General features: G+C 47.1%; 1 protein-coding gene and 1 long non-coding RNA gene across 5 annotated transcripts in view; one reads left to right on the plus strand and one right to left on the minus strand.

The window, feature by feature from the left end:
- NELL1 (neural EGFL like 1) overlaps positions 1 to 27,134 on the minus strand; it is a 784,159-nt gene that overhangs the window by 112,249 nt on the left and 644,776 nt on the right. The window lies entirely within an intron of this gene.
- Positions 24,462 to 27,134, plus strand: part of LOC138649201 (uncharacterized) — a 40,689-nt gene continuing 38,016 nt past the window's right edge. The window contains exon 1 of the long non-coding RNA XR_011315262.1: positions 24,462 to 24,557. This is a non-coding gene — a long non-coding RNA (uncharacterized lncRNA). The remainder of the gene's footprint in view (positions 24,558 to 27,134) is intronic.

The following is a 27,134-nucleotide window of genomic DNA, read 5'->3' on the forward strand; positions in this document are numbered from 1 at the left end:
TGTTATGGGGGCACTGTGGTTGGTTCTGTTATGGGGGCTCTGTGGTTTGGTTCTGTTATGGGGGCACTGTGGTGTGTGTCGTTCTGTTATGGGGCACTGTGGTGTGGGTCGTTCTTTTATGGGGCACTGTGGTGTGGGTCATCCAGTTATGGAGATGGTAGATATCACTGTTATGGAGACACTATCTCTTTTCAGTTTGGATTGTCACACAATATCCCCATGTAACATTTCTCCCCTGCCTCTTTCCTGCAGTCGCCTCTCAGGCGCACATCCTTCTTCCCTGATACTGGATCACTGTTTCAGTCTAATAATTTGTGCCGGTTTTCCGCTTTGCCAGTGACTCGGGCCAGAAACCGTAATCACTTCAGCGTTTAACGTCCAAAATGTTCTAGACTGGAGGAATAAAACACAGCTGGCGTTTATGGTCACATCGAACTTGGGCCGGAGCCATAACATATCCTGCTCCTACCGCCTCTGATCCGGCCGCCCGACTCTGCCAGCTCCAGCTGTGGGATTCTCACCCTAGAAAGGCTGCAAATGTCCTTAGAGCCGAGATGAGAAAGCTGTATCTGCGATAGACTTTGCAGATCAATTCTTCACTGTTATCAAGATCTCTGCTTGCAGTCAGTGAATGCCCTGACCAATTCTGCACACAGATGATGATACTGTTACAATGTATAATCGTTGGTCAGAGCTTGGAGGACAGGACAGCGTGCCATTATCTGGGCTTGGCCACCTTAATTATATTTAATACACAACCACCTTTTTGTCTCTTTACGTATTGGATAAAGTGTATATCATATGGGCACAGGCTTGCGGGATGGAAAAGCTGCAGATTTTCCAAACTGATTTGCGCAAAGAAAGCCCAAGGTGGAATACAGTCCCAGGACTCTGGATGAGCCTCATTCACACGCTGCAGAATTTTCAAATCCACAGCAGCTAAATTCCCTGTTGCTTATTTCCCCCTTTCAACGTGGAGAGGTAAAATCTGGATCAAAATCTGCATGTTAAATATTTGCAATAAATCTGTGGCAAAATCTGTAAGCAGATTAATAATTGTTTTTGCAAGTGGCTCCAACTTTAGGTTATGATTATACCCACACTTCAAAAATCTACAGCAAACTTTTTATGTGGAGTTTTCAAAACGAAATTCACTGCATATGTCACCCCTCTACATTTGTGTCTAAGAGGTAATATTTTTCTTCCTTAGGCTACTTTCACACTAGCGTTTTCTGCAATCCGTCACAATGCGTCGTTTTGCAGAAAAAATGCATCCTGCAAAAGTGCTTGCAGGATGCGTTTTTTCCCCATAGACTTGCATTGACGACGCATTTGCGACGGATTGCCACACGTCGCATCCGTCGTGCGACGGATGCGTCGTGCTTTTGCGGACCGTCAGGAGAAAAAAACGCTACATGTAACGTTTTTTTCTCCTGACGGACCGCTTTTTCCGACCGCGCATGCACGGCCGGAACTCCGCCCCCACCTCCCCGCACCTTACAATGGGGCAGCGGATGCGCCGGAAAAATGTATCCGCTGCACCCATTGTGCAATGCAGCAAACGCTAGCGTCAGAACCTCTCCCCGACGCATTGCGACGGGGAGATTCCGACGCTAGTGTGAAAGGAGCCTTAGACCCAAAAGCCAGTGTAAGGAGACTTATAGGTCATGCAATGCTCCTTGGTAAAATTGAACAATGCAAATTTCCTCTTCAGAAACCAGAATTCCAATTTGCAGACACGTTTTGTGATTTTTTTTTTTCCCCCTCCTCAGTACAAACCGTGAGGTCTGATTTGGGTGTGTAAGAGTTTCTACTTCCACCCCTCTACATTGAAAGAGGTCGGTCAAATCAGCGGGATAATCCACAACAGATATATCCTGCTCCGCAAGTCAATTTCTTCCACTATAACGAACTTGCGCTGCGGCTCCTGCAGCATATCCATTTCCGTTGCAGATTTGTTGTAGTCTCATCCACTTCGCTGGATTAATAATCTGCTGCTGATTTTCTGTGATCAAAACAATCCACGCAGAAAATCCACTGCATTTCCATCTTTTATGGATGTATCCTAAAGTTGCACCTTATTACTATTGCTGTCTATGGGGGTCAATATTCTAGAAGTGCAGGACTCCCCCTATAAGTTTTTAAAAGGGTAGGGTTAGACATACTGTCATCTACATTTGCTTTTCTCCGGATTTTTCTGCTGTTCCTGATTTGGAATATGTAAGTGAACCCTGGCCCTCGCCCCAGTGCAGCTTCGTCAGGCCAAATATGCCGATGGCCATTGCAGTCCCTGCTGGCCGGCATGTCTGCAGATCATCCCGACCTGTGCTAGAAAGCATATTGCTAGACCCTGGAAATGCACGCTTATGTCATGGCCGGAGGTAATGGGATCCATTAACAAACTGAGCAGCCATGAACATGGCACAGCTGCTACCGCAGGAAACTGTGCGAGTTATGAAACAATCTGGAAGAGCTGGAAGGGAATTGCACGGAGCATTAATTAGTGCTGGTTATGAGGACAGGTAACTAGGAGTAATGCCAGGAGCAGGGCAGGAGCGCTTTGTATCCTCATTCCCCCAATCTAGAATATTTGTCCCTTTAAATCCAACCAAGTAAAAGCCCTTCAGGCTATTCAGTTGGGTGCAAACTCTTCCATACGTTCTTCCCGAAGTGATGATGTCACATAGTGGATGACGCTGGATGGTGATGTCATACAGTAATGGCAGCCTATCTGGCAGATCACACTGTGATTGGGCGATTATGTCACAGAGTAGAGGCTCATTCACACACGAGTTACAATTCTCATCTGTCGATTATTGGCTCATGCCGGTAATCACCCCCCAAAAAGACACAAAATGCTCGTGTGCCAGGTGATCGAATTGTTCATGTCCCAAAAAAATCATCGTTCTCGGTAGCACATCGTCATGTGTAAAGAGGAAGAGTGCTGCCGATAATAATTATATATGGGCAGATAGAGAAGCCATCAGTCTGTCTAAACGAGACATTCAATCAAGCGCCGATCTGCTCGTATCTGGTCATTTAATGGCCACAGTTGGATCATCTAAACAAGCCCTTAATGTCATAGGTCAGAGTGCAATGTGATGATGTCACAGAATAACGACAGGGAGGTCACACAGTCCTATGTATCAGGTCAGGCTGTGATTGGAGGTGATGTCATGGAATATTAGTAGTGAGGTCACACAGTCTTGGTAGAGGGTCAGGCTGTGATGGGAAGTGATGTCATGGAGTAATAATAGTGAGGTCACAGACTAGGTAGTAGATCAGGATGTGATGGGAAGTGATGTCATGGCGTAATAGTTGTGAGGTCACAGACTAGGTAGTAGATCAGGCTGTGATGGGAAGTGATGTCATGGAGTAATAGTAGTGAGGTCACAGACTAGGTAGTAGATCAGGATGTGATGGGAAGTGATGTCATGGAGTATTAGTAGTGAGTTCACAGACTAGGTAGCAGATCAGGCTGTGATGGGAAGTGATGTCATGGAGTAATAGTAGTGAGGTCACAGACTAGGTAGCAGATCAGGCTGTGATGGGAAGTGATGTCATGGAGTATTAGTAGTGAGTTCACAGACTAGGTAGCAGATCAGGCTGTGATGGGAAGTGATGTCATGGAGTAATAGTAGTGAGGTCTCAGTCTAGGTAGCAGATCAGGCTGTGATGGGAGGTGATGTCATGGAGTATTAGTAGTGAGGTTACAGACTAGGTAGCAGATCAGGCTGTGATGGGAGGTGATGTCATGGAGTAATAGTAGTGAGGTTACAGACTAGGTAGCAGATCAGGCTGTGATGGGAAGTGATGTCATGGAGTAATAGTAGTGAGGTCACAGACTAGGTAGCAGATCAGGCTGTGATGGGAAGTGATGTCATGGAGTAATAGTAGTGAGGTCACAGTCTAGGTAGCAGATCAGGCTGTGATGGGAGGTGATGTCATGGAGTATTAGTAGTGAGGTTACAGACTAGGTAGCAGATCAGGCTGTGATGGGAGGTGATGTCATGGAGTAATAGTAGTGAGGTTACAGACTAGGTAGCAGATCAGGCTGTGATGGGAAGTGATGTCATGGAGTATTAGTAGTGAGGTCACACAGTCTTGGTAGCGGGTCAGGCTGTGATTGGCTGGTGATGTCAGAGGGTGATTGAGTGATATCACACAGTCCAGGTAGCAGATCAGGCTGTGATGGGAGGTGATGTCATGGAGTAATAGTAGTGAGGTCACAGATTAGGTAGCAGATCAGGCTGTGATGGGAGGTGATGTCATGGAGTAATAGTAGTGAGGTCACAGACTAGGTAGTAGATCAGGATGTGATGGGAAGTGATGTCATGGAGTAATAGTAGTGATGTCACAGACTAGGTAGCAGATCAGGCTGTGATTGGAGGTGATGTCATGGAGTAATAATAGTGAGGTCACAGTCTTGGTAGAGGGTCAGGCTGTGATTGGCTGGTGATGTCAGAGGGTGATTGAGTGATATCACAAAGTCCAGGTAGCAGATCAGGCTGTGATGGGAGGTGATGTCTTGGAGTAATAGTAGTGAGGTCACAGATTAGGTAGCAGATCAGGCTGTGATGGGAAGTGATGTCATGGAGTAATAGTAGTGAGGTCACAGATTAGGTAGCAGATCAGGCTGTGATGGGAAGTGATGTCATGGAGTAATAGTAGTGAGGTCACAGTCTAGGTAGCAGATCAGGCTGTGATGGGAGGTGATGTCATGGAGTAATAGTAGTGAGGTCACAGTCTTGGTAGAGGGTCAGGCTGTGATTGGCTGGTGATGTCAGAGGGTGATTGAGTGATATCACAAAGTCCAGGTAGCGGGTGAGATTGCGTTTAGACGGTGATATCATCATCACAGAAATTTGTAACAGCCCATGTTATATTCTCTTCTCCTTCTAGCGTGATTCTGACATCACTGTGGCCTCGTATAAATGTCCTGTTCCCACCGCTGACCCCAGGGGGCCCGTAGAGCCAAGACCGAGATGTGAGGAGACCTTCATGCCGCCAACTCCTATTATAGCTCCGCTTCTCCCCCAAGATACAACACACCACCGCTTTTATGAGCCGTATTGATTTGAACAGAGTTTCTCGCTACTTTGGATATTTCATTTTCATTTAGCCAATGTTAAATTACTTTAAAGTCGCTCCTTTCAGTACATGCGTTAATATATCTTTCAGGCGAGAACATAGGAGCAAGGTCTCTGGTCATTACTCATCCACACGTCTCCACCGAGTCCAGCGCTGAGTTATATGGCAAAACCCGCGGATCATTTCCTGCAGGCCACCCAGAAAATATAGCCGCAAATTAAAAGCCAATATCCTATTCAGAGGTCCAGATTGCACGGGGATTACCGGGAGGTCGCTCAATCCCCAGCAATGAATAAAATGTGACAAGTGTAAATACATGGCGCAGCACCACCAAATGCAATCATACACACGCGTGTTACACGCAGCCCGCGCCGGACACGTTCACAAGTAATACTGTTCACATTAGGTCTGTCCAGGCTGATAACGCGTCCCCCGGAATGGGAAATTACAATCCCAGCCTTTTCTTGTTAGATAAGAAGCCGAGAAAATATTCTATTAACCCGATAAATGCATGAGAATATGCTCTATATAACCGCATTTCAATTATTTTCATCACAGTCATCAGAAAGTGGCAAGTGGCCAAATATACGGACCCCCACCTATACCCCCATAATCCTGTATTTCTTACTACGGGAGAAGAAAGGAAGCAGAAAAAATAATGAATAGACGGTTATTACAGGCGACTTCTGAGAAAGTCTAAAAGGAAAGTGCACCTAAAATACATCTTCCTAACGTGAATGCAGCTCCGGAGTATAATACAAGAGGTACCTCAGGATCAGTACAGGATCAGTAATGTATGTACACAGTGACTGCACCAGCAGAATAGTGATTGCAGCTCTGGGGTGTAATACAGGATGTAACTCAGGATCAGTAATGTATGTACACAGTGACTGCAACATCAGAATAGTGATTGCAGCTCTGGGGTGTAATACAGGATGTAACTCAGGATCAGTAATGTAAGTACACAGTGACTGCACCAGCAGAATAGTGAGTGCAGCTCTGGGGTATAATACAGGATGTAACTCAGGATCAGTAATGTAATGTATGTACACAGTGACTGCACCAGCAGAATAGTGAGTGCAGCTCTGGGGTATAATACAGGATGTAACTCAGGATCAGTAATGTAATGTATGTACACAGTGACTGCACCAGCAGAATAGTGAGTGCAGCTCTGGAGTATAATACACGATGTAACTCAGGATCAGTAATGTAATGTATGTACACTGTGACTGCACTAGCAGAATAGTGAGTGCAGCTCTGGAGTATAATACACGATGTAACTCAGGATCAGTAATGTAATGTATGTACACTGTGACTGCATCAGCAGAATAGTGAGTGCAGCTCTGGAGTATAATACAGGATGTAACTCAGGATCAGTAATGTATGTACACAGTGACTGCACCAGCAGAATAGTGAGTGCAGCTCTGGGGTATAATACAGGATGTAACTCAGGATCAGTAATGTAATGTATGTACACAGTGACTGCACCTTCAGAGTAGTGAGTGCAGCTCAGCTGCTGCTCATTGTGTTGATTGTGGGTGCGGTCGCTGCTGAACCTGCAGTGTGCTCCTGAGCTCCAGAGAACCACCACCTCTCCACCTGGGGACCTGCTCTCTCTCTTACCCAGGGAGGGAGTGGGTTTCCTGGGATGAGTGAAGGAGCCAAGTCCCAGGCTTCTGCTTCCCGGACCAGGCTGGCGGGGGGCAGAAGGAACCAGCAACCAGCCTGCACATCAGAGGATTCGGGGGTGAGACGCTCCACCAGGAGTCGCAGCAATGTGGCTCCTACTCCCCCCAGGTCTGCAGAGACCCAGAGAAGCCGCAAGGCTTCCATGGAGGAGAAGCCTGCTAGCGTGCAAGATGGCGGCCCTTCCGGAGGAAAGCTGAGTGCTCACGGAGGTGAGGCCGACCTCACTGAGGAGGGTTGGGCGCTGCAGAGACCCCCGGAGTCTGTGTCCACCTATGCCTCCCGGGTCATGAGCCACCTTCGTGAGTATGAAGATGCTAGCAAGACCTTGAGAAGGCTTCGGGAGGAGCTGCGCTGCACAAGCGCTAAAGCTGCAGGCGCCTCCAGACCCAGGAAGACGCAATTCCAGGCGGAGGTAAAGATTCTGAAGCTTGAAATTAATGACCTGGAGGTAAGAAAAGCATTTATTCGAGAAAAAAGTGGACCATTTAAAGAAAAGCTTATAAATGAAGACAGATTCAGAGAAATGGCTGATAACAGAGAGCAAAGGCAGATGGGGCTGCAGCCTGAGTGCCAGGTGGATGATGATGATGAGGAGGAGGATGACCAGCAGAAAGCTCCACCTGGCAGCCCTCTTAGTCACTCAGAGGCCACGTGCAGCGAGCTCCCTGCTGGACAGGCGACAATGACATCTCGTCGCAGTTCTGCTGGCTCTGGGGAGGACAGTGACATCGGCCAGGGAGGGGCGCTAATGGCAGAGATCAAGCTGCTGGAGTCCCCAGTGTGCCTTCAGAACTTCCATCTTGGTGATGATTTACCAGAGGAGGCACCTGGGGGCCAGAAGAAAAAGGCAAAGAAAACCACCAAGCCAAAGCTGCAGGAAGCGGTAAGCTATGTATATGCCCCCCTCCCAGTACCCCCTGAGTCGGCTGCAGGGTCAGCTCGCTGTATAAGCCCCGTTTCCCAGCCCAGCCCGGGTTCTGCTGTGGATCCGGTGCAAAGGCGCGGGGAGATTACAGAGCACGGTAATGAGGCGCAGAGCTCCGTCTCTGCTTGTAGTAGCGGGGACGTAGCAGCAGGTGCATCAGCCGAAAGGCTGGACAGTGAGGGCGGCCCGGTGGCGGGCATACGATCAGGCCACGATACTGTGGTCCGCTCCTCAGTGGGAGGGGGGAGCGGCCCGGTGTCGGGAGCAGCTCCGGTAGCCTCGGTGCCCCTGAATACTGTTGCCGCTGATCACTTAGTTGAGGGGCGGCGGCAGTGTGAGGGGGTTACCGGGGCTGGGAATTCCGGTCTTCCCAAAGTCCTATTTTGTGTTGGTGCCGCTGGTCAACAAGATCCTGATGCTAAGGATCAGCGGTGCCCCACAGCAGCTAAAGATCAACGACGACTGGTAGCAACCATGAAGCAGCGGAAAATATTAACTAATGATGCGGAGGGCACACAAAAAAACAGGGGTGAGGTCACCTCCAGTTCTGTGGAGGAGACTCAGCCCCTTGTGCCTGATGATGCGGAGGCCAAAGTGTCACTCCCTGTTGTCACTGGTCCAGCAGGAGTGAATGTGGTGGTGGGTATGGATGCAGAAAACTCTTTGTCTAGTGGTGTGGTTGCTGGTTTGGTAGAGGGTGAGGGGGTTATGGAGGTGGGTAATGGTGATGCTGATGGTGTGGATGTGGTCACTGGTCCGGTTGCCCCCCCGGTGGTGGCAGCGCCTGTCAGGAGTTATGCCGCTGTCACCTCCGGGGGAAATAGGGCATCCTCCTCGTCTCCGGGCTCTGGGGACGGCATGTTGCAACGGCGTCTCCTGGAGGCTCTAAAGAGGGGAGAGAGATCACTAATAGTAGAGGGTCGAGAGGTTGATCTATCCTTCTGGATAGAGAGGCATGGCCTCGGGGCCTTCCGAGAGCAAAGAGGGGGGGATACAGTGTGGTCCCTCCCAACAGCCGGGCCGGATAGTGTGCGTAGGAATGTGGTCCGTCTTCAGTGGAGGGGCAATGATGCGTGTCCTCCAAGGTCTAAAGTTGTGGAGCTCCTGCTGAGGATGGGCTTCAGTGCGACTGACATCTACGCCTTGATACATCCCTATTCCACACCTAATTTTGATGTCAGCTTTGTTCGGCCGGAGGGGCTTGAGCTCTTCTGGTCGAACTATGAGTTGACAAAAAATGAGCCCGGCTGGCGAGACTTTGCCGTTCAGGTGGTGTCTCGCCAAAACCAAGTCAAGAAAGTGACCATGATGACTTGTAACGAGTCACATTCTTGTTATGACATCATGACGTGGCTTGGCCGGTATGGAGAGGTGGTAGAAATGCCAAAGAAAAACCGTGACGAGTTTGGTATCTGGTCAGGGGCCTGGACGTTTATGGTAAAACTTAAGCGTTCAGGTGGTACGGTTGCCCACATACCATCATCTGCCTTCCTGGGTAGGGATCGTATCCTGGTCTTCTACCAGGGGCAACCGAAGCTCTGTCACAAGTGCGGCGACCCCACACACTTCAGCGCAAACTGCACTGTGCAGAAGTGTGCATTGTGTGGGGATATCGGCCATCTTGCTGCATCTTGTGTGGAGATTAGGTGTCACCTGTGTGGTGAGTTAGGTCACCCATTCAGCCGTTGTCCTCGCTCCTTCGCTAACGCAGTCGTGATCCCGGTGGGAGAAAGCCGTGAGGCTGATTCTGCTGGGGAAGGGACTAGCAGGGGTGAGGGAGCTGAGGGGCCAAGGAAGAAAAGCAATAAAAAGACGCCTGCACAGCTAAGGCGTCTAGACAAGCGCAGACAGGATAGGGAGCTGGGCGAGCCTCGTACTACTGGGGCGGCCCCTGTCCTGGATGCCAGTCTTGCTGCTGAGGCCCCGAGGGATGATGAGTTGGATGAGGAGGTCAGGAGGATCCACAGGGAGGAAAGTGCCACTGCCTCAGAGTCCTCCCATTATGAAAGTATGGATGAGGATAATAGGCAGTGGCTAGAGGACAAGCGTAAGCTCGGCACCAAAAAGAAGAGAAAGAAGGGAGATAAAACATCTTCTCCCGCTCTGACCAAGGTACCTAAGGAAGGAAAAACCGACTCCCCTCTGGTTGGTCTTTCTAACCGGTTCCAAGCCCTTGAAAACATCTCTTCCTCTGAGGAGGAAGCTGAGGGTGAGGTTCTGGCTTCGGCGGGGCTCACAGGGGACGCCGAGTCTCCTCCATCTGGGAATGTAAGATCCTTGGAGGGAGGGACTGGCCCAGAGTCCGGAGACGAGGACGAAAAAATTAAAAAACACGTGGGTATGGATACCTCATTGTCATTAAAGAGGGGGAAGGATTCCTCCTCTGAGGCAGAGGATAAGGGGAGTGGGAAAAAGAAAGCCATCTAACTCAATCACCAGTGATGGCGGTACCAACTCCGTTGACGCTGGCGTCCATTAATGTCGCCAGCATAAAGTCAAATACAGCCAGATTTGCGGCCTTGGATTTTCTCAGCCGGGTTGAAGCTGACATTTTCTTTTTGCAAGAGACCAGGCTGCCAAACATGGCAGATGTGTTTAAAGCTAAGAGGGAGTGGAGACTCGGGCCCTCCTATTGGTCTCTTGCGGCCGAGCCGTATAGCGGAGTGGCGGTCCTTTTTACCGCACCGGTGGAATGCCGACGGGTTATTGAGTTAGAAATGGGGAGGTGCCTGATCTTAGATGTCCTCATGAAGGGACAAGAGCTCCGGCTCATCAACATTTATGGTCCCCAATCTAAGTGGGACCCGAAGTGTCTCTTTATGAGGATCAAGCCCTACCTTTTTACAAGTCGGCAGGTTGTCTTTGGAGGGGACTTCAATGCTGTCACGAGGCCCCGAGATAGAGGAGGTTCCAGAGACAAGCTGACTTATGATAGCGTCGCCCTTAATAGTATAGCTAGTGAGGCTCGCCTGGTAGATGTCCACATTCGGCACACCCCAGGCCACGAGGGGTTCACCTATCATAGAGGTAACTGTAGGTCCAGAATAGATAGGTTTTATTTAAAGGAGGAAGCTGTCTCTTCAGCAGTGTCTGTTGTTGAGGTGGAGTTCTCCGATCACTGTTTAATTTTGTTTTCTCTGAATGTTACAGAGACCCTCCGGATGGGAAGAGGCTTTTGGAGGCTCAATTCGTCTCTCTTGGAAGAAGCGGAGATAAGACAGTCCTTTGAGGAATTTCTTCAGGGCCAGGTACCATTACTGGATCTTTGTAGTAGTAAGTCAGAGTGGTGGGAGATGTTCAAGGAAAGGGTGGCGAGATTCTTCCGCCAGCTCTCGAGCCTCAGGAGTCTGAACAGGTACCGTCTGTATCAGGGTCTGAGGAGGAAACTCGAGCATCTTGTCTCAACTGGAGGTAGCCGCGAGGAGATCTCCAGAGTGAAATCTTTGCTTATGAGGTGTCAGTACGATAGACACGCATCTTTGGTTTTTGAGAGGGATTACGGGAAGTACCGCTCACCCGACCCTTACAGAAACTGCAGGATGTCAGTGAATAGTAAAGTGGTTACAGGACTGGTCGACACTGCGGGGTCCCTGAGACGATCCAGATCAGGGATCCTGGAGGTTGTCAGATCCTTCTACTCGCACCTCTTGGGGAAGAGGGATCTTGATTGGGATGAGATGTCGGCTTTCCTGGCTGAAGCTGTCCCCGAACCAGGGGTAGACCCCTCTCTTGACGTTTTGACAGAAATGATCAGTGAAGAGGAAGTTCAGTTGGCGATTGAAGGGCTTGCCCCCAAAAAATCGCCTGGTCCAGATGGCTTAACATCTGAATTCTATAAGACCTTTAAGGACGTTTTGGTTCCCCTCTTGACTGAGGTATTCAATGAGTGTCTTTCCTCGGGCACTCTGCCGAAGTCAATGAGGAGGTCTGCTCTGATCATCTTGTCAAAGGGTAAGGACCCGTATTGCATTGGGAACTGGCGTCCCATAGCGCTTCTCAATGCAGACAGGAAGGTTCTGGCAAAGGTGCTGTTTAATCGGCTGGTGAAATTTGCACCCCGACTCCTTTCGGGGGCCCAGCATTGCTCTGTTCCAGGCCACAGCACATTTAGTGCTGTGCTCAGTGTCCGAGAGGCAGTGGAGCAGGGTAGGGCTGGTCACTGGAAGGGGTACATGCTGTCACTGGACCAGGCAAAAGCGTTTGATCGGGTTAATCATGAGTACCTCTGGTCCGTCCTTCTGAGATATGGCCTGCCCGGGGGGTTTGTTGATTGGCTTAAGACCTTGTACGGTGGGGCAGAGAGTTTCCCGCTTGTAAATGGTTGGATTGGCAGCTCTTTTGAGGTTGGGTCCGGTGTTCGCCAGGGTTGTCCCTTGAGCCCGCTGCTGTACGTGTTTGCGATTGACCCTCTTCTTAGGAGGGTGGAGCGTGGACCGTTGGCCGGGATCGGGATGGACCGGGCAGCACCGGAAGCCACTCTGAGGGTGGTGGCGTATGCCGATGATGTCACTGTGTTTGTTTCCTCTCATGAGGAGGCAGGGTGGCTGATGTCAGAGGTAGATCGCTACTCGGAGGCATCCGGGTCCAAGATCAACCGGGATAAGTGTGAGAGTCTCTGGCTGGGAGGAGGAGATCCTGGTTTTGATCTCCCGGACACCCTTCCGGGACCCAAAGTCTCTGCAAAAGTCCTTGGCATCGAATTTGGCCAGGGGGATTACCCCAAACAAAATTGGGACAGCAGGCTAGAGATCGCCACTCAGAAGGTGAACCAATGGAAGGGTTGGTCTTTGACCCTAAGGGAAAGGGTAAACCTGATCAAAACTTACCTGCTCCCTTTACTGATTTATCTTGGCAGTGTATGCATCTTGCCGGAATCTCTCTGGACTCGGGTCTACAGTTTGTTCTTCCAACTGTTATGGGGGAATAGACTGAACCTGGTCAAGAGGGAGGTTACTTACCGTACGAGGAGACTAGGAGGGTTGGGTATGGTCAACCCTGTGGTATTCCTTGTGGATACCTTCATTAAGATCAATATCGCAAACCTCTGGAAAGAGAGGGCTCCTCCGTGGGTATTCTCCTGTAGGGGATGGTTTCAGCCTTTCTTCCAGGAATGGGAGACAGGAGGGCAAGTGAAGGATCTTCGCACACCGCATGGACATCTTCCGGCTTACGCTACCTTGGTTCTGAAGGTAATTCGTCGGTGGGGTCTGGGAATGTGGGAGATCAGGACTCTGCCAAGGAAACTCCTTGACAATAGGGTTCTGTTGACCCATTTCCAGAGGCCTCTGGCGCTCAGGGACTGCCCAAGTCGGGATCTTGGGGTGGGTTTGCATCTTTTGAATTCTATCAGGATCCCCTCGAAGTTTTGGGACTTAGCTTGGCGCTGCTTCCATGGGAAACTGTGTGTGAGGGACAATCTGAAGTGTAGGAGCTCTGAGGACAGGAATTGTCCTCGGGAGCATTGTGGTACCTTGCTGGAAAGCATGGACCACTTCCTGCTTCATTGTCCCTTCAACACAGAGGTGTACAACAGGGTGGGCGCCTTCATTGGCTGGTCTCGGCTGGCCGGTCTCTCCTATGCGGAATGGGCCTATGGAGCATTCGGAGACCTTGGTGGTCGGGACCGCTGCACCTTATTTCTAGTTAGCGCAGTGGTTAGGTATCACACGTGGAACGCACGGTGCTTAGTATCGACGCAACGAAAAATCCTCCCAGTGGAAGATGTGTTTAGGACCATACTCGGTGACCTGGTGAAGGTGCGCTCTCTGGAGTATGGGAGACTGGGCGCACGGAGGGCCGCTCTCCTCTGGAGGGGTTTTTCTTTTAGTGTGCCCTAGTCTGGTCATCTCCTTTCCTGGTGGTGGGCTGCTGCTGACACTGTAGATTTTTGTTTTGTTTGATCATTATACAGTGATGTAGGGCTGCAGGCGCCGAACTTGGGCTTCGTGATGTGTAATTATTGTGGTATGTGCTGCTGTATATAATGTATATATTGTATATAGGGATATAGAATTGGGTGTAGGTGTTAGGTTGGGTGGTGGGAAAAGGGGGGAGGTGGGATTATCTTGTGGGAGTATGGGACACTGGGTTGTTTGGGGGAAAACTGGCACTGCCTGATCTGGCCTATGGACGTTGGACATGGACTGAGGCATGAGACGCAGGACCAGCTCTCAGGTCAGTGCGGGGTTTTGGGAATGGAGGATATCTTAGTATTGTATATATTTGTAGTTATTTTATTTAAAAAAAAAAAAAAGTTCATGTATATAGTTTTTGTTTGCCATTGTTTATTTTATTTGTTATTATTATTTTTGTTTGGTGACCGGACCAGAAGGTCAAAGTAGTTATTCTGTATATACTGTATATACTGTGTGAGAGGAGAGAATGAGCGGCTGGACCAGTGTTCAGTATACTGTTTATTTTCTGGCTAATATTTTTGTTATGTTTTCTGCTATTATTATTGTTATGTTTTTCATTTTTATAATAAAAGATCTACAGGATGTAACTCAGAATCAGTAATGTAATCTATGTACACAGTGACTGCACCAGCAGAATAGTGAGTGCAGCTCTGGGTTATAAAACAGGATATAACTCAGGATCAGTAATGTATGTACACAGTGACTGCACCAGCAGAATAGTGAGCGCAGCTCTGGGGTATAATACAGGATGTAACTCAGGATGAGTAATGTAATGTATGTACACAGTGACTCCACCAGCAGAATAGTGAGTCCAGCTCTGGGGCATAATACTGGATGTAACTCAGGATCAGTACAGGATCAGTAATGTACAGGATAAGTATTTAGACACAAATACTATTTTACATTTCCATGATCTTTGTACTTTAGTAATCATACATTAGACATCCCATCATCTTATACTCAGGTCTGAATGGTAAATGACAAAATAACAGGCCAGTGCTGTATATGTAGAGCAATGATATAAATATTTCATACTAGAGGTCTGTAATAGGTCATATTATTAGCAATGTTCATCAATTATCATCTTGGTTCTGCTCATATTTCTATCATTTCATATTTCCCTTGGGATTTTCATGCTGGGAGTAGAGGGATGTTGGGAGTTATAATAGTCCTGCATGCAATCACAAACCATAGCCAAGAATGAAATGAGCTGGATACATCTTTCTTCTCTGCTCTTGATAAAAAGTTTCCACGTTGTATTATCGTAATGACAGCGCACTTTCCACGTTGTATTATAGCGGGGACAGCGCGCTTTCCACGTTGTATTATTATGATGACAGCGCGCTATCCACGTTGTATTATAGCAGTGACAGCACACTTTCCACGTTGTATTATCACGATGACAGAGCACTTTCCACTTGTATTATCGCGGTGACAGTGCGCTTTCCACATTGTATTGTAGCTGTGACAGCATACTTTCCATATTGTATTATCGTGATGACAGTGCGCTTTCAACGTTGTATTATCGCGATGACAGTGCGCTTTCCACATTGTATTATAGCGGTGATTGTGCGCTTTCCACGTTGTATTATCATGATGACAGCGTGCTTTCCACGTTGTATTCTAGCGATGACAGTGCGCTTTCCACACTGTATTATCGCAGTGACAGCATACTTTCCATGTTTTATTATCACGGTGACAGCGTGCTTTCCACGTTGTATTATAGCGGTGACAGCGCATTTTCCACGTTGTATTATCGCAGTGACAGTGCACTTGCCACATTGTATAGACACGGTGACAGCGCGCTTTCCACATTTTAGCAGTGTGTGGATATATTCTGCCACCTTAGATTTTGCCTCGATGTCACGTCTACTGTATCATGTGCACAGTCTACACTTTACCGTGGGGACAGAGGTCAAAAGGGGCAATTGTGGCAGATGTGGATGTGTGTCATGTGGGGGGACTTACAAATCCCCCATAATTCGCATTTCATGTTAGTAGAATACAATAGTATCTGAATCCTCTACTCACCGGCAATTGTTTTTCAGTACAGTCCATTTATGGAGCACCCTTATTCCTTGGTTTCATTTTGTTTAAAAAACAAACAACCTGATCTTTGCTCACCCTCCACGGGTCCAGCACTGAGTCTTCACCACTGCTCCTGGTATTGATTATTGTTTACAGCGCTGCAGCCAATCAGTGAGCTCAGCAGCAATGACCGGCATGTGCCGTAGATTCGGACAGAGCTGCTGAGCTCACTCATCGGCTGCACTGCTGTTGAGATGATGTCAGTGCTGCAAACACCGGTAGCAGTGGAAGAACCTCAGCACTGGACCTGGGGAGAATGAACAAAGCCCCGTTTTTTTTTTTTTTAAAGCAAACTGCAGCCAGGGAACAAGGGAATTTCTGAAACCAGGCAACCCCTCTAAATAATGCCTCTGCGCTCATGCTTTGACATAGACATATATCGTGTTCTATAAACAGAGGGCGCCATTATTTTAGCAAGAATTAGGTTACTGCCACACTTTACTTGGGTTTCTATGGTGACGCTCCGTGATCCGTTGCTGCGTCCTGTATTCATAAGTTGCTGATTAAATATAGCAACTTTGCTCAGCCGGGAATACAATGTCACACGCCAGACGCTCGTGCGCCCCATCAATGGAAGTCACGGATTTATTTACTGTTTTTTTTGTTTTAAAGCTGAAGCGTCGGCCGGATCCGACAGGGAAGAGAACGCAAGAGGAGAGAATTCAGTCGGCATTGAGTTCTCCAACCTCCGTGTAATTTAGATGCCAAGTAAACCTTGTGTGGACTCAGACATGCATTACAGGAGGCCGGGCGAGCCGCGAGCAAACGCCATGCATTATTAATGCCGCCATCCCTCCTGTGTACGGCCTCAACACAGCGGCTACCAAAGGCAAAGCCTACTCTGCGCCATCTGCCATGTAATGGCTCGCTCACCCTCGACATGAATTACCTGGACCAACAGTATTTAATAAGGGCGTAATCCATTTCTACAGCTTCTGTATAGGTAAAGAGAGTGGCGAGTGAAACGTCAGCACCAGTTATGGACTGGCAGAGATTTCACAGACAGATCTGCCATTTGTCAGAGAAAACCAGATGACATCGCCGTAGTGGTGGCCATAATGTCACTCAAGCGCTGGGCAGTAGTGATGAGCGAGCGTGCTGGGATAAGGTGTTATCTGAGCATGCTCGGGCGCTAACTGAGTGTCTTCGGGGTTCTCCAATAGTATGTTCGAGTCCCCGTAGGTGCATGTGTCACAGCCATTCAACAGCCTCGACACATGTAGGGATTAGCTGTTTGTTAGGCAAGGTGTTGCAGAAGGTCCACTATGGTCCCTACAAGAAAATGTATCCTTGTTGTTATATCCTTACGTGTTAAGCCATGTCCATGTTTCCGAGTTGCTGTAAATTAATATGACCACCGGCCCTTTAAATAGATTTATGTTGGCATTGGACCTTTAAAATAATATGGACTCCCTTGCAAGAAATTACTATTTAAATGCATGTATATCATGCTACAGACAACCTTTTTTTTTCCTCAATTGGGTTCCATTAAAATTGTTGCACCGTTTGCCTTCTATGGCTTCTGTGTTTCAATGCCTCTTGCTGGCTGTAGAGAGAGTCAACTGAGAATCCATCAGTGATCGCCTTCCGACAGCAGAGAGTTTATAACTCTTATCTTCCTTCTTATGAGCTCCTCTTAGATGATTTACAATCACATCATAATTGACCTAAACTTTGGGGCCAGGAATCGGCTACAAAGAGCTTAGAGGAACAAAGACAAGCGTTCCAAGTATTAACACTCCCATAAGAAAGAGATTACTGATGGATTCTAAGTTAACTCATTCTGCAGCCAGCAATTAACAGTGTAAAAAAAAAGCGGCTACAGAAGGCAAACGGTGCAACATTTATAGTTTTAGAGTTTAGACATTTAGAATTTTGAGTGGCTCTGAATCGTGCGAGTGGGTACGGACTGCTCCCCAATGACAACCTGGGAGGTGACCTTTGAACTGACCAAATTATAGACTGACAAACTCCATACAATTCAGCTTTGGCTGCAGAAGATATATCTGCCGCAGAGCTCCGCCGTGCCGGGATTTACACTACATCCTCCCCTACCTGCGCTCTCCACCTGTAATCACGCCGCACTGTAAGCACATTATCTCTCGTTACTCAGCCGCCTCATGTTCTGCTGTTCTTTCATTAAGGATTTGATTAATTGTTCAGCAGAATTCATCATAGATTCAATTAGCTGCTTCAAATATAATTTCTAAACTCGCGGCATAAAATCGTATTTGAGACACATTTCAGGTAACAGGAATATGTGCTGGAAGCCAGAGGTGGGGATTAGAGAAGTGGGTAAGCAGCGGGGGTCCGGTGGATATCAGGGCTCCCCTCCTGATGTGGGGGAGAAACCGCTCATGAAATGTTTCATAGTAATTAATTTTGAATATAGTAAGAGCTGAAGTTGCAAAAGGGCGCCCTCCGAGAACCACCACAGTCACGGACCAGTCAGTACCAGTATCCTCTGCTTGCAGATGATTTACACCTCTCGTTTTCTCATGATCATTGCTCCTGTTTTTTTCTTCTGCTTCTAAAGTATGTAGCCTAGATGTGATTGTCATCTAGCACAATAGCAGGAAAACCTAATAATGCATTATCTTAAAGGGGATGTGTCACTTGTCATAAACATGTAATTTTTTCCCGTAGTGTAAATGCTGCTGTTCTCCTGAATCCGGCATTTGTTCTTCGGCCTGTCCGATCCTGAGATATGGCCCCTTATTTTTTATGTGTAAATCTAGTCTTGTTCCCTAGTGGGAGTGGTCTTAAAGGAAACGCCCACAGAAGACTTTGACCCCGCCTCCTTGGATGCCAAGACTAGATTTACATATATGGGAGAGGAGGCCATATCTCAGGAATGGAGAGGAGCAAAATCAAAAGAAAAACAACGCCGGATTCAGGAGAACAGCGGCATTTATTTAAAAAATAAAAAAATAAAAAATAATAATAATAATAAAATATATATATATATATATATATATATATATATATATATACACACACAGTTAGGGCCAGAAAAATTTGGACAGTGACACAATTTTCGCGAGTTGGGCTCTGCATGCCACCACATTGGATTTGAAATGAAACCTCTACAACAGAATTCAAGTGCAGATTGTAACGTTTAATTTGAAGGGTTGAACAAAAATATCTGATAGAAAATGTAGGAATTGTACACATTTCTTTACAAACACTCCACATTTTAGGAGGTCAAAAGTAATTGGACAAATAAACATAACCCAAACAAAATATTTTTATTTTCAATATTTTGTTGCAAATCCTTTGGAGGCAATCACTGCCTTAAGTCTGGAACCCATGGACATCACCAAACGCTGGGTTTCCTCCTTCTTAATGCTTTGCCAGGCCTTTACAGCCGCAGCCTTCAGGTCTTGCTTGTTTGTGGGTCTTTCTGTCTTAAGTCTGGATTTGAGCAAGTGAAATGCATGCTCAATTGGGTTTAGATCTGGAGATTGACTTGGCCATTGCAGAATGTTCCACTTTTTGGCACTCATGAACTCCTGGGTAGCTTTGGATGTATGCTTGGGGTCATTGTCCATCTGTACTGTGAAGCGCCGTCCAATCAACTTTGCAGCATTTGGCTGAATCTGGGCTGAAAGTATATCCCGGTACACTTCAGAATTCATCCGGCTACTCTTGTCTGCTCTTATGTCATCAATAAACACAAGTGACCCAGTGCCATTGAAAGCCATGCATGCCCATGCCATCACGTTGCCTCCACCATGTTTTACAGAGGATGTGGTGTGCCTTGGATCATGTGCCGTTCCCTTTCTTCTCCAAACTTTTTTCTTCCCATCATTCTGGTACAGGTTGATCTTTGTCTCATCTGTCCATAGAATACTTTTCCAGAACTGAGCTGGCTTCTTGAGGTGTTTTTCTGCAAATTTAACTATGGCCTGTCTATTTTTGGTATTGATGAATGGTTTGCATCTAGATGTGAACCCTTTGTATTTACTGTCATGGAGTCTTCTCTTTACTGTTGACTTAGAGACAGATACACCTACTTCACTGAGAGTGTTCTGGACTTCAGTTGATGTTGTGAACGGGTTCTTCTTCACCAAATTAAGTATGCGGCGATCATCCACCACTGTTGTCATCCGTGGACGCCCAGGCCTTTTTGAGTTCCCAAGCTCACCAGTCAATTCCTTTTTTCTCAGAATGTACCCAACTGTTGATTTTGCTACTCCAAGCATGTCTGCTATCTCTCTGATGGATTTTTTCTTTTTTTTCAGCCTCAGGATGTTCTGCTTCACCTCAATTGAGAGTTCCTTTGACCGCATGTTGTCTGCTCACAGCAACAGCTTCCAAATGCAAAACCACACACCTGGAATCCACCCCTGACCTTTTAACTACTTCATTGATTACAGGTTAGCGAGGGAGACGCCTTCAGAGTTAATTGCAGCCCTTAGAGTCCATTGTCCAATTACTTTTGGTCCCTTGAATAAGAGGACGCTATGCATTACAGAGCTATGATTCCTAAACCCTTTCTCCGATTTGGATGTGGAAACTATCATATTGCAGCTGGGAGTGTGCACTTTCAGCCCATATTATATATATAATTGTATTTCTGAACATGTTTTTGGAAACAGCTAAAATAACAAAACTTGTGTCACTGTCCAAATATTTCTGGCCCTAACTGTATATACATACATACAGGGTGGACCATAAGTAGGTGGACAGAAAATAACATTTATTTTGAATTACCGTATATACTCGAGTATAAGCCGACCCGAGTATAAGCCGACCCCCCTAATTTTGCCACAAAAAACTGGGAAAACTTATTGACTCGAGTATAAGCCTAGGGTGGAAATGCAGCATTTACCGGTGAATTTCAAAAATAAAAATAGATCATTATTTCCCCATAGCTGTGCCATATAGTGCTCTGCACCGTTCATATTTCCCCATAGGTGTGAACCATATAGTGCTCTGCACCGTTCATTGTGCCCCCTAGCTGTGCCATATACGGTGCTCTGCACCGTTCACTGTGCCCCATAGCTGTGCCATATACGGTGCTCTGCACCGTTCACTGTGCCCCATACATAGCTGTGCTGTGCCATATACGGTGCTCTGCACCGTTCACTGTGCCCCATACATAGCTGTGCTGTGCCATATACGGTGCTCTGCACCGTTCACTGTGCCCCATAGCTGTGCTGTGCCATATACGGTGCTCTGCACCGTTCACTGTGCCCCATAGCTGTGCTGTGCCATATACGGTGCTCTGCACCGTTCACTGTGCCCCATAGCTGTGCTGTGCCATATACGGTGCTCTGCACCGTTCACTGTGCCCCATAGATGTGCTGTGCCATATACGGTGCTCTGCACGTTCACTGTGCCCCATACATAGCTGTGCTGTGCCATATACGGTGCTCTGCACCGTTCACTGTGCCCCATAGCTGTGCTGTGCCATATACGGTGCTCTGCACCGTTCACTGTGCCCCATAGCTGTGCTGTGCCATATACGGTGCTCTGCACCGTTCACTGTGCCCCATAGCTGTGCTGTGCCATATACGGTGCTCTGCACCGTTCACTGTGCCCCATAGCTGTGCTGTGCCATATACGGTGCTCTGCACGTTCACTGTGCCCCATACATAGCTGTGCTGTGCCATATACGGTGCTCTGCACCGTTCACTGTGCCCCATAGCTGTGCTGTGCCATATACGGTGCTCTGCACCGTTCACTGTGCCCCATAGCTGTGCTGTGCCATATACGGTGCTCTGCACCGTTCACTGTGCCCCATAGCTGTGCTGTGCCATATACGGTGCTCTGCACCGTTCACTGTGCCCCATAGCTGTGCTGTGCCATATACGGTGCTCTGCACCGTTCACTGTGCCCCATAGCTGTGCTGTGCCATATACGGTGCTCTGCACCGTTCACTGTGCCCCATAGATGTTCCACATAAATTTGTGCCGCCGCTGCCGCAATAAAGAAAAAAAAACACATACTCACCTCCCTTGATTGCAGCTCCCGGCGTCTCGTTCCGGCGCCTCCATCTTCCCGGCGTCTCTGCTCTGACTGATCAGGCAGAGGGCGCCGCGCACACTGTATGCGTCATCGCGCCCTCTGCCTGAACAGTCAGAGAGCAGAGACGCCGGGAAGATGGAGGCGCCGACCGGGAAGATGGATCGGCGCCCGGCGGCTGGAACGAGGACAGGTGAATATGCTATACTCACCTAGTCCTGGCGATCCTCGCGCTGTCCCCTCCTGTCTTCGGTGCCGCAGCTTCTTTCTCTATCAGCGGTCACCGGCACCGCTGATTAGAGAAATGAATAAGCGGCTCCGCCCCTATGGGAGGTGGAGCCGCTTATTCATTTCTGTAATGAGCGGTCCCACGTGACCGCTGAAGAGAGGAAGAAACTGCAGCGCCGAAGCCCGTGGGACGGCAGGGACAGCGCGAGGATCGCTGGGACTAGGTAAGTATACCTCAGCGCCCTCAGCCCCTCACCTGCCGACCCCACCGCTACCGTGACTCGAGTATAAGCCGAGGGGGGCACTTTCAGCCCTAAAATTTGGGCTGAAAATCTCGGCTTATACTCGAGTATATACGGTATATATAAAATTACATTTACTAAGGCTAGGTTCTCATTTCGTTTTCGGGTGAACGCTAACGGACAGCGTTGCACGGCAAAATTAACGCCGTGCAACGCGTCCGTTAGCGCTCCCATTGCCAGCAATGTTAAAGCGCATTGCTAGCGCGTACCTTCTTTTGTGGCGCGCCTCAGACGCTGCTTGCGCCCGAGGTCCGTTCCCCACTCTTGCAGATCGGGGATCTGTGCTATCGGGGACGTTTAACGCGACCCCTAAAAAGACATTGCGCTAGCGCTTAGCGCTAAACGGATTGCCCTAAAGCAATGTGAACCTAGCCTAACACAAGCACAACATTGACAATTAAATTTTATTCTGAACAATAATACAAAAGCTCTTAAATTCTATCAACGCAGGTGCTCAAACTGTTTTCCATTACAATTTGCACAGCTTTGAAGCCTGACTCTTACGCTTCGACAAACATTTTTGCACACGTCTCTTTGGGTATTAATTTCTGGAAATACATCTCTTATGTAATTTTTCAAATCACTGACACTTTTTGGTTTTCGACTATAAACTTTGTCCTTGAGTACACCCCAAAAGAAAAAAATCCATTGGGGTCAAGTCTGGTGAACGTGCCGGCTAATCAAGTGGGCCTCTTCGGCCAATCCATTTATTAAGAAATGTTTCATCAAGATACTCGCGGACTACTCTTGAATAATGTGGAGGGGCCCCATCTTGTTGGAAATAAAGGTAATTTGAGTTAGGCTAGGTTCACATTGCGTTAGTACAATCCGTTTAGCGCATACGCTAAAGGAATGCGCTAACGCAATGTCCAAAAAGTGATCGCGTTTGGCGATCCCGCTAGCGCAGATGCCCGATCTGCGCTAGCGAAGAACGGACCCTGAACGCTGCAAGCAGCGTTCGAGGTCCGTCCGAAAATAACGGGACATCGCTGACGCATGCCAAAAATGACATACGTTACCGATGCGTTAGCGATCCGTTAGCACATTGCGGTCAATGGGTGCGCTAACAGATCCGTTACATAGCGTTAATTGCGACAATTGCGCCATGTAACGGATTCCGTTAGCGGACACCCACTAACGCAATGTGAACCCAGCCTTAGGCTGTAGCTGTAACTGGGGAACAACTTGATTCATTAGAATTTTGAGATACTTATCTCCTGTGACTGTTCCATAAAAAAAAGGTTCCAAAACACCAAAACTTTAAATACCACCCCAAATATTGACACCAGGCTCATTTCGTTGTTGCTCTGTTAAATACATGTTCTCATTATACCAGTAAATACAATTATGTCTGTTATTACGGCCAGATAATCACTCCACATAATGTTATCTAAATTTACTGGATTTTCTTCATTTTCGTTAATCATAATCTCACTAAATTGCAGCCGCCTGTCTGGATCACCCTCCAATAAACCATGAATTAGACGTGGACGATAAGCTTTCCACCCAATAGATTTCAGGATTCGCATGATGGAAGAGACTCTTCTGTTGGACTTTTTTGGACTCTGAACAAATGCTTCAGCAACAAGTTGTTCATTATTTTCTGTACAGGCTGTTTTGGGTCGACCAGTTTTTGGAGCATTAAGGATTGAGCAAGTGACATCGAATTTGTCACGAATGCGGTAAATGGTTTGTCTCTTTGGGGCTTGAGTACCAAATGTTTCAACCCAATTTGCTCTAACTGTTTCAGCATTTTGAGATTTCCAATACTCTTAAAATACATTTTCTTTGATCTGTATTTAAATTATGTGCCATTATGGGTTATCTGAATTATCTGAAAAGAAAACAGTTTTGGGGGAGATTTATCTGTGAAACCAATCAGAGTCCACTTTTCATTTTCCAAAGAGTCTGTGAAGAATGAAAAGTGGAATCTGATTGGTTGCTAAGGACAGCTGAGTCAGTTTCACTTTACACCATGTTTGATAAATCTCCCCCTTCATAACCCTATTACACATACTGTCCAGCTACTTTTGGACCACCCAATATACATAGCTCCCACCCGTCCCTCATTGTGCGGGACTATCCCGGTTTTGAGCCTTTGCCCTGCTGTCCAGCACGGGACGCTCTGATCCCGCAGACAGCAGGACTGACACGCCCCCTTGTTAAGCCATGCCCCGGGCCCTTACCCTTCCGAATGGCTGCCTGCTTTCTGTGCACAGGACCTGTGATGAGGTCACAGGAGGGGAGGAGTCAGGGGTCACATGATCGGGACCTCCGTGGATTGCAGGACTCGGCTGCCTGTGCTGGTTGCCAACTTGCTGCCACATGGTGCTGCAGCTGCAGGATGAGGTAAGTATGCTGCCTTGTGTGGGGTCAGGAGGTGTACAGTGTGGATGTAGCAGAGCCGTGTGTGTGCGAGGTGTACAGAGCGGAGCCGTGTGTCTGCGAGGTGTACGGAGCAGAGCCGTGTGTGTGCGAGGTGTACGGAGCGGAGCCGTGTGTGTGTGAGGTGTACGAAGCGGAGCCGTGTGTGTGCGAGGTGTACGGAGCAGAGCCGTGTGTGTGCAAGGTGTACGGAGCGGAGCCGTGTGTGTACGAGGTGTACGGAGGGGAGCCATGTGTGTACGAGGTGTACGGAGCGGAGCCAAATGTGTACGAGGTGTACGGAGCAGAGCCGTGTGTGCAAAGTGTACGGAGCGCAGCCGCGTGTGTAGGAGTAGCTATGTGTTGCCATTATATGGTATGGAGCATCATGTGCGGTCATTATACAGTATGGAGAATCATGTGCGGTCATTATACAGTATGGAGCATCAAGTGCAGCCAATATACAATATGGAGCATCATGTGCAGTAATTATACAGTATGGAGCATCATGTGTGGTCATTATACAGTATTGAGCATCATGTGGGGTCATTATACAGTATGGAGCACTGTGTGGCCATATTTTTTTGTTTATAATTATTGTATATCTGAAACAGTGTGATCAGCAGTGCTAAATGGGTGTGGTTGGGACGTGGATATGGGTGTGACTAATTATGAATGGGTGTGGTCAGGGGAGTGGCCTAAAATTTGCCGCGGCATGCGTTGTGTGCCGCAAACTTTGTCCCTCTTTCCCATCTTCAAAAGTTGGGAAGTATGCAAGATATATATATATATATATCTATATATATATATATATATATATATATATATATATAGATATATATATATATCAAGTGAATACTTTGAATACTGTGTAGGAGTGAGTGTGAGGGCATCAGGGGTCAGGGAGAGTATTAATTATTTTTTACCCTGCATTTATTACGCTCCAGGATTGATTCACATTAACCCCTTAGTGACGGAGCCAAATTTTTGAAATCTGACCAGTGTCATTTTATGTGGTAATAACTTTGCAACACTTCAACAAATCCCAGTGATTTTGAGATTGTTTTTTCGTGACACATTATACTTTATGATAATGGTAAATTTAGGTCAATTTGTTTTGTGTTTATTTATAAAAAAATATCAAAAATTTTAGAAAAATGTTAAAAAATTAGCAATTTTCTAAATTTGAATGAGTATCCCTTTAATCCAGATGATCATACCATAGCAAACCATTAATAAATAACATTTCCCTCATGTCGGCTTTACATCAGCACCATTTGTAAAACATTATTGTATTTTGTTAGCATTTTAGGAGGTTTAAAAATGTAGCAGCAATTTTTCATTTTTTCAAGGAAATTTACAACATTTATTTTTTTAGGGGACTATCCAGGTTTGAAGTGACTTTAGGGGTCTCATATATTGGGAACTCCCAAACGTGATACCATTTTAAAAACAGCACCCCCTGACATATTGAAAACTGCTGTCAGGTAGTTTATTAACCCTTCAGGTGATTTTCAGGAAATAATGCAAAGTGGCATGACAGAAATGAAAAAGTATATTTTTACCACCTAAATGCCGCTAACTTCTGAACAGGTTACAACAGCCAGCCGACTCTAAGGCCGCTATTTGGTCGTGAATTGCCATGGCAAACATCAGGACCACACAATCATGAACTGAGGGCACCAATTGGGATAAAGAGGAAGCCCCCACACTCTGTTAACCATTTATAATGATGTAGTCACTATTGACAGCAGCATCTAAGGGGTTAAACAGATATGTACGGCGCAAACACTGATCGTGGTTAATGCAGCAAGTTGTCAGCTATAGTGGACAGCTGATAGCTGCTGGATTGTCACCTGTATGGGGAGGCTATTCTCTTATATCTCAGGTCAGTTAAAAGACATATTAGCGGTCATTAAGGGGTTAAAAAAAAAGATTCGATGTGAACTGAATTTTCGGAATAATTTGGGCGAATCTGCCCTCTTTGAATGTCGGCAGATTCGCCTTAATTACTATACCGCTTTAATTGACACAAATGAATGAAGTATAACATGAAATGTTGGTTTTTATGAAGTTACCCTTTAAAATGCCAAACATGGAGGCGGCGTTTGCTCGTTACAGAGGGACGCACGCTCATTAGTGGCGTTATCAGGACAGATAAAACATGGTGCAGAGCGGAGGCATCATAACACCCTGATAACATCTGCAATTACCGGCATTACGGTCGAGTCTTTGCCACCGTTCATTGGAAACATAAAAAACAACAAACCCTGTACACCGCTATCAGTTACTAACATTGTAACAATCCGCCATTATCCGGAGCCTCTCAGGTATCGGCCGCACTCTCCAGGACCGGTCTAATTACGCCGCCGGTTATGGTGTCATGATACCAGAGCTGCGGATGAGATAGGCGCACAATTCACAGCCGTAAATACTGCAGGTAGTTCACCGTAAACTCCATCATAAAGATGTTCTGATCGCCAGATGGATAGCGGGAAATTAATAGGAATTTAATGAATGCGAAAAGGACACTGAGCCGTTACAGGTGAAACGATAAATAAT

This window comes from Ranitomeya imitator, chromosome 9 (assembly GCF_032444005.1).
Source record: "Ranitomeya imitator isolate aRanImi1 chromosome 9, aRanImi1.pri, whole genome shotgun sequence".
Lineage (NCBI taxonomy): Eukaryota > Metazoa > Chordata > Amphibia > Anura > Dendrobatidae > Ranitomeya > Ranitomeya imitator.